Source organism: Aptenodytes patagonicus, chromosome 4 (genome assembly GCF_965638725.1).
Source record: "Aptenodytes patagonicus chromosome 4, bAptPat1.pri.cur, whole genome shotgun sequence".
Lineage (NCBI taxonomy): Eukaryota > Metazoa > Chordata > Aves > Sphenisciformes > Spheniscidae > Aptenodytes > Aptenodytes patagonicus.
The window spans coordinates 60,422,970-60,431,433 of NC_134952.1; the positions used below are offsets into that span (position 1 = coordinate 60,422,970).

The 8,464-nt window shown below is 41.5% G+C and overlaps 1 protein-coding gene across 2 annotated transcripts in view; it reads left to right on the forward strand.

Annotated features, from left to right (window-relative positions):
• MCUB (mitochondrial calcium uniporter dominant negative subunit beta) overlaps positions 1-8,464 on the forward strand; it is a 56,870-nt gene that overhangs the window by 34,361 nt on the left and 14,045 nt on the right. The window lies entirely within an intron of this gene.

Here is an 8,464-nt window from a genome sequence, read left to right on the forward strand (position 1 = left end):
ACCTTGAGGTTAGTGCCCTATCTGAAAACTTGGATGGGAGTGATTTTGCCAAGTCTGCACATTGAGTCAGAACCAGAATTACCACCTGGTCTGACTTCCAGGTCACCTGCTTACATTGCCAGCAGGAAGAAAACTGCTGCACTGTAAAATGGCAGAGAATACGTCAGTGTGGTTCTTTCGCTTTTATGGATGTTAAAATTCGTACCTTTACTGAAATAAGAAAGATACGCTCCTGTAATAGACTCCGAGAACAGTCTGTGCTGTCCCTGGCTGAGGGCAGATTCGACTGGGAAGAGCTTGCAATAGGACTGCAGGAAAAATTACATTAAAAGATGAAGAGGGAGTACCTGCGTATGCATTGAGCAGTTTATAAAGCCATTTTCCTATGAAACAGGGATTTCTCAGAGTGGATTGCACATCTTTTCCATGTTTCTGAGAACATCTTTGTTATAACTGGATTGTTCCAAGAAAGGCACTAAATAACTTGTCTTTAAATACAGTGCCCACAGTGCTCTTACCTTGCTAGCATTCAGGCCTTGTGAGTAACCACAGGCTCTGAACAGCAATATTTGCAGTGCTCCAGTGCTCTCTCTGGAGGTAAAGCTACTGATGACCTTTATGGAAGATGACAGTCTTTCCACGTTGTTAGAGATAAAGAGGTGGAAAGTATTTTTTGGTTTGGTTGGTTGGGGATGCTTTTGTCCGTATGCACAGAATAACATGTTAAAACTATTCTAAATACAAATTAATTGTTGTTAGAAGGGTACTGGGTAAACGTGCTGAGGTGGAATAGCTCACCCTTGCTCCTTAACAGCGTTGCTCCTCTCTGTTGTTTTGGTGGTACGGAGTGGCAAACTTGCTGCCAGGAATGAGCAGCTGTTAGATGTCGGTTTTGAGTAACCTCTCTGTAATCATATTTAATTTAAAATTAACATCTCTAATGTGCTAATGTTTTATGCATCCTAGTAGAGGGAATGTAGGCTGTTGGATCTTTGAGCACTTGTTTACTGTTTCTGACTGTGAGTGGCCGGTAGCTGTGTAATTAAATAATCTTAAATCTTAGTGGAAACTTTGGTAGACAGACGTAGAGCATGAATATGTGTCTTGTTCCTATAGGAAACCACACTACCGAAGCAAAAGAAGAATCCAGATCATCCATAACTCTGCGCGATAGTCTTAACCTGAAGTGGGATGTTGATGATGGGGATTTTCCCCTCTTCTTCTGTTGGCAGAGTTAGTAAGGCTTTGAATTGCCCCTGATGAACTGAGAAACTTCACCTGGAAAATATTAGGTCACTTGGAAATTCAAAAGTGCTAATTAATGAGATATATAATATGGAGCTGCCTTGTTAATCAGGTTACGAAGATAGAAGTGCAGTGAAGATGCTTTAGATTCCTTCAGAGCAAGGAGTTTTTGCAGCTGCTGATATAACCTGCACTCTACGTCTTCCTTAAGATCAAAGCTGATAAAAGGGAGAAACAGGATCCATAATTTTTAAGAGCTAAGTGTAATTTTGAATTCAATTTTATATACTTTTTTCACTTTACAATTAATAGCTTTCCAGTAAATGGTTTAGTTGGTGTATCAAAAATGTAGCTTGTCCCTCTGTGTTAGTGTTTTAAAGATGAGTTTCTTTGCTATTGTCGAGAGAAATTGGATGTAGCATGTTAGAATACCTGTTGGTTTCCCCCTGCCCCATTCTTTTTCCTGCACAAACTGCATAAACATAATGCTTTACAAAATATGACAAACTTGATATTCTTTGATTCTTAATATGAAAACATAGTGGCAGAATATTTTCCTGGTAGGAAATCTGTTTGCATATGCACATTTACATAACAGAGGGGAAGGAGTAACTTTAATTTTCCAGTGATCCTGTGTTAAAATTCCAAGATTAAGAACTAAACAGTTTTCAGGTCTTTTGAATGTGAGAATTCTGTATGTTTCACTGCTTGCTCTGAGTAGTAAAGTGTTAATGATGAGTATGTCAAACCTATAATAATTATAATAAGTTATTTGAAACTGGACTTTACATAGAATTCCTGTACAAATTCGGGTGCACGTTGGGGGTGGAGTGAATAGAGTGACCACAGACCATTCATTTTTTAGATCAGTGTTGTGGCTTGTTCTGGACTACAGGCTATAAACATGGCAACCTGACACAGAGCACTCTGCAGGATTTATTTACCTTATTTTAGAGTTTTCTTTTCGTAATGCTTTCCCCAAATTATATGCTTCCATTCAATTAGGAGGAAATCTGAGGACAAAGCTGGGCTTTAACTGCAAACTTCGCTTGATTAATTAACAAGGTGAGAGGATTTATCGGGGATAGCTTAGAGAAAACTTGCCAGCTTAAAACAAGACTTTCATCGGTGTTGCCGGCTAGAGATTCTGCTGTCCGCAGGAGTCTGATTCATCAGTGGCAGCTTCCTTTGAATGTATCTCAAAGTACGGAGCTGGATAAAAGGTTCTGCCTATAATCATTGCATTATAGCAGTCTGCTAGTGCTGGAAGACCAGATGATTACACCCGATACATATTGATGTTACTATGGGCCTGAGGAGAAGAGCAGCAGCAGCTTTTGCCTATTGGTTGCTTGTTCTGCATGGCATTAAATTCTTGTTTGCTTTAGCCTTAAAAGGGGTTCCTAAAAACACTCGGTAAACCCTGCATTTACAGAATGCAGGTTCTTGCCCTGTTTGTTGCCTCAGTCTTTCAAATACATGTCCTAAGTGAATTAATAGAGGAAGGGGAAATAGAACAACTCTTAATTGGCTGGAGTTCAAAGGCTTTGGGGTGAAAAGTGAGCAGCTAACATGCAGATTTGCCAACCCCCCTGGGAGGCACAGCGGGCACATCGGAACACAGGTGCTGGACCATCTGGGGTATATAGAGCCTTTCATCTTCTTGTACTGATTTTAATTGTTTTTCTCATGATAATAAGCTTTAGAAAAAGCCATTAGAAACCTCTACAGTTAATCTTTAGTCTTCCTGTTTGCTTTGCCTGCTCTATGGAAAGGTATAAATGTACAGGCTGCTTGTACAGAGTAAAGACTGAAGGGCAGAGTGGTAGCTCAGTGTATTGCAGCCAGTATTGGTTGTTGATTTCCAAATATCATTGCTGTCTGTATGCTTTGTACTTTTACTCCCATAGGAAGAAGATGAAAATCAACTATGCTGGATTTGATAAGGATGTTGCAAATGAGTTCACTGAGTCACTATTTCAGCTAAGATATGTTTTTAAAACACTGATGTCGACAGCTGAAACATGGAAGTGGGCAGCATCAGGAAAGCCACAGCCATTTGATATTTTTATATTAAAATAGCTTCTTCCTGGAAATGTCGTGGCAGGAGAAAAAGGAGAAACCTCTCTAATAGTGCAACATTCAGATACTTGCACCTAGACTTGCTCTAAATTTTACTGGGACTAAGCCAGACACGGACATAAGACTAAGTACCCACTCTCTGTTACTGTCCTCTGTTGCCTTAGATTTGGTCCCTAACATTTTCCTGCCCCTCCAAATAATAATTAATTCTTTAATTAAAAAGCCTGTTTGCTCAGTATGGGTGGACAAATGGAATGAATCCTCTGTGTCCAGCCGAAGTCAAGTGAAGTTTTTCTTGGTCTGCATTTTCTTGCCGGGGCGGCATCCTCTGCGCCAAGGTGACCGGGGAAGTGTTTGAGAGCAAACGAAAGGAGAAGGGCTCTGCCCACAGCTCTGCCAGTCTCAAAGCCAGGCCCACAGAGCTGGCCGGAGGCTGGCGCAGGTGGCTCTGGATCTGCAGCTAACAGTCTGCATTGCCAAGAAACATTCTGCTTTTGGGATGATGGTGTTTGGGTAGCAGAAATTGCTAGCTGTGGGGAAACGATCTTCAAGAGAGAGCAAAATTTCACTACTACTACATAAGAATAGTGCAGTCAAATTTTTAGGAAGGGAAAGAAAAAAGGTAGGGCAATGGAACAGGGGAGATGGTTGCTTTGATTTTTGCAGGATATTGGGGTTCCTCATGGCTTCTGGTCAGACCCTAAGGAGGTCTGAGAGGGGACAAGGTGGGAAGTGCACCTAGCGGGATAGAGATGGAAATGATTTGCTGGAGAGGTGGCTAAGTGAGGAATGGAGGGGATACTGTGGAGAGGAGCCAGCTTTCCCTGCCTGGCGCGTTTCAGCAGCTGCACAGCTGGTTCCCTTTCCAAGGTCTGTTTGACGGAGCAGGTCTGCAGCATGTTACCTGCTAAAAAAATTGCTGAAAAGCCGGGTAAGAGCCATCGCTGGGAATTTCTCCACTGCTGATAATTCTGACTGACCTTTTTGCACGCATCTGTCAGATGCTAATTCTAAGCCCTGAGTCAATCAAATTTCCCAGGCACTCTCTTCTTTATTAGCCAAGCTGTAAATGCCTTAAGGCATTTGAAATCTGCACAATTGAGTAAAGAAAAGCTGGGGAAAGCAATACTCATAGAAATTAACAGAAATGTGTCCTTGTAGGTGTATAAAAAACTGTTTTTATTGTGCCGGGGGGGGGTGTTAGGGTTATTTATATTGTAAATAGAAGTGTCCATTCTAAATGAAAGTGTTGACAAGCAGTTCTGTTTTCTGGGTTACATCATCTTTTTCCTGTGTGCTACAACCTGCCCAGTGCTTTCAATCTGAAAAGCTCCGTAAGAGAAAAGCGAGAGTTGGCTGTAACTTTGGTAAAACTGTAAGTGCATTCATCTGACTTTGCATCCATATCTCTCTTCTGTTATCTCATTTCAGCTGAAATTTAAACAAGGTTTTTCTTGGCTGGCAGTTTGAAGAATTAGTGTTATTCCTAGAGATGAGTTTGAGCGTTGTTTTTGAGAGATACGCGAAAGCAGCTGCGTGCATTAAGATATGCTCTTTCTAAGACCTTTGTAGGAAAAGATGCAGCAAGCCCATTTTCTTATCTAATGAGATATACTATAAGCATATTTTTGAAAGCAAAGTCACTCTTGTTACCCTTAAAGTAAAATTTTGCAACATTTCCCAGGTCAGGATACCTGTCCCAGAAGGCACGGCACAAGAGGAAAGATCTTGGGAAAAATTAAAAATACTGTCTGTGCTGACAAATTAATCTTTTGTCCAAGACTGTTGTTGGGGAACAGATGGCACAGCTCTTGAATGTAGGCTTGCTTTTGCTTTTAATAAAGCACAAATAAATTTTCACACTATAATCCCTCCCTCTCAAAGTCTTACCTCTCTTTGGTTTGCAAACTTCCTTCTAGGTGTTGCATCCCATCTTCAGTTCTGAAAATAAAGTAGGCTGGGAAGAACAGCAACTTTCAGACAACTAGACTTTATTGAAACCAGATAAAGATGCGAGATTTCCAATACTGTAAAACCTTCGACTCAGGGGAGATTTTAGGTCTGCTTCTCTTTGTAGGGAGGGAAAGAGAAGGTGGTTTGATAAAATAATAAGACACAATTCTTGGTGTTCCTCCTTACAATGCACTTGGCCTGTTGTGCAATTGTCTTGGTTTTAGGCCTGTCCTTAGGCTTGCTTGGAAGTCTGCTTGCTTTGAAAAGGAAAGACACTGCAGGCAGAAGATGTCAGCTGGTGTTCGTCCTTCTGGTCTCCTCAGCACTTCCTGGTGTTGCATCTTTGCAGTGAAGGCTCACTGTCACTGAAATCATGCTTTTGGAAGGGGAAAGGCGAAGCTTAATTTCAGCCTGCTTTAAATGTTAGTTGTTTTCAGCATCTATTTTTATGGCTTGTAAAACTGATACGGATGCAAATTCAGGTGCTTCCTTAGGTACCCGGAGCTCTGCATCCTCAGCTGCCTGGTGGACAGTCAGATGACCTCGGTGACATACAATGTGAGAAGACGGACTTTGCCCCCTGTGATCATTCATGACTTGCAGGGGCTGCATAATGGCTTCTCTCCCCTACCTGCACGTACTGAGTGGGGGTGTGTGGGGTGGAAGAGTTTGGGCAGGGAGTGGGTGAGAAAGCACAAAGGAATAGTGTGCAGAAGTCAAGTGGAGTATGTGCACTTGCTCAGCAGAGGCTGGGTGGAGGGTCTCCTGGTGAAGCCCTGCTGCAGTGGATTTGACCAGCTGGGGCTTCATAAAAGAGGTTCTTGGTGGCCAGTCGCCTTGATGCGCTTCTCATCACAGCTGTCACTTTGGTCGTTGGTAGTGTTTGGCTGGCTGCCTAAATCTAGTGCCAACTGTTCTTGGAACCTGAGCAGAGGGAGGAAATGAAAGATCATCAGGGATGATAAAGGCACCAAGAACAACAGGCATGTGAAACCAAACTTTTGATTCCTTGGGCTTTTTGTTTGTTTGGTTTTGTTTTTTGGGGGGTTTTGTTTGTTTGTTTGTTTTTTACAGTGCTGTAAGGCAAGTGAGTTTTGAAGGAAAGCCACATGAATGCTGTATTGCTCTTGCTTCTTCAGGATCACCAGAACATGCATACTCGTGTTGAAACTACTGCTTTGCTGGAAGAGACCTCTTGGCTACTTTTTTAAATGTTGATTTGTACTGAGGAAGGGCTTAAAAATACTGTGGATTTTGAATAAGCTGCAGGGTTGAAATGTAAATGTTGCAATGCAGTTCTTGTAGTGCCCTATGGAGCAGCTGGGAGAAGGTATTCACCACGTGGTCCATATTGAGACAGGAAAGCTGTGTCTCAGGAAAATAAGAAAAGCTGTCTTCCCCCCCCCCCCCCCCCCCCCCCGCTTCTCCTCTAGGAAAGAGAAGTATATCCGGAATGGTCCCAAGTATCAGAATTATCTTCCCTGGCTGAAACTGTTACTAGGTATTATGGTAGAATGAGTGATGTGTCTGTTGCAGGGGTTTTGTTTGTTTAATTTAAGTTGGGCTTCCAGAAGATGTTGCTAAATCTGAGTGATGTACCTTGAAGCTGCTGTTTGTATTGAGGCTGCTGTTGCATGGTCATCTAAATCGGTTCTAGGACCAGTGGAGAAACAATAAAAAACCTTTCAGTGTAAGCAAAGACAAATTACTGAAAAGTTAATGAGAGAGAAGGTGTTTCTGTAGCTCAAATGGGCACTTGTAAGATGACTGTAGGCTGTTATTAGGGCTCCTGATGTCTTATTTTCCTACTCATGTGGGATTGCTTATAAAAACAGCACAGAAATTTAACTGCAGATATCTCCAAAATGGCCTTGGTGACTCATTTTAAAAAGGGAAATACCTTATTATTTGTAGTTATTGTAAACTTGGTCTGAATACTGATTCATTTTTGGTAATCTTAGTTGTGCAAGATCTGCAAACTCAGTAGACTGTGACAGCACCTGCTTTTTTTTCCTCCTTTCCCTTGGTTTTAAACCTTTCTGAAATGTCTGTAGATAGTTTATTCTGAAATTGCAGATTGTTACTCCATAATTAATTAATTGCTCGGTTTGTTTCCCTTGGAGAATCAGACGGGAGCTGACACCATTCATATGCGGAGAACTTCCAGGTGTGTTTATTAGAGAGAGAGAAAAACATATCAGTCAATATGGAAAAAATAAATAGCGATTTATAGTACGTGCCCTCACTGAAGAGTGGCTAACATGTACCCGCCCTCATTTTCCTCCTGCTGCAGACAAGCAAGCAGCATCTAGAGAGGTGACTTGTCTTGCCCTCTTCTTCACAGGCCGGGCAAGATCAGTATGTGGGGAGAATGATGCATACCGGGGATATTGGCTCATCTAGCAACACTTAGAAAGAGAGGCCCCAAAATTCATTTTTAGGCATTGCAACTACTAGTTTCCACCATGGTTTTTCTCCCTTCTGTTCCCTTCCCCCAGTCCTTCTCCAGCAGCTGTGTGAAGGGAGCTGTACCAGGTGTTGGACAAGGACTCCAGGAGATAACTGAGCTCTCCTCTCCTGCCTAGGGAAAAACTGTAACGTATTACTGTTGAAAAGCACACTGCAAGATACATTTTAATTAGAGTGTGTTTTTCTGCAGTGTAATTAAAATAAGGGTAAAAAGCTTACACTTAGTGGAGTAGTGTGTTTTATTATTGTGCTTTTCTATTTCAGATTCTTATCATTGCCTTAGAGAGAAGGAAATGAGAATCTGGGAGACCATGGCAGTCATAGTAACAGTCTGCGGTAATAATTTTTTGTGAAGGCTGCTTATGAGTTTGACTTGAGGCATTATCGACAGCATCTCACGCTAGAGGAATATAATACTTCAGCTGTAGTATTGCATGGCACTTCAAGAAGAGCGCAGACGGAGTTGAGCTGACTATGTCTTTTGGTTGGAATGAAAAGCTTTCCACTAATAAATGCAAATTAATGGGGACTTGAAAGTTGAAGGAGCATTACATTATTTTTGCTGTTGAAATAACAAACCAAAACTACCGAATCTTCTGAGATTTATATAAGCGAAGTCAAAACAGTTTCAAATACGTGATTGTTGGCTAGCTGCATTTTGATTCAAATTTTTTACAACAATTTGGTATGGCAAGTCAAAATGAAATAAATCAAC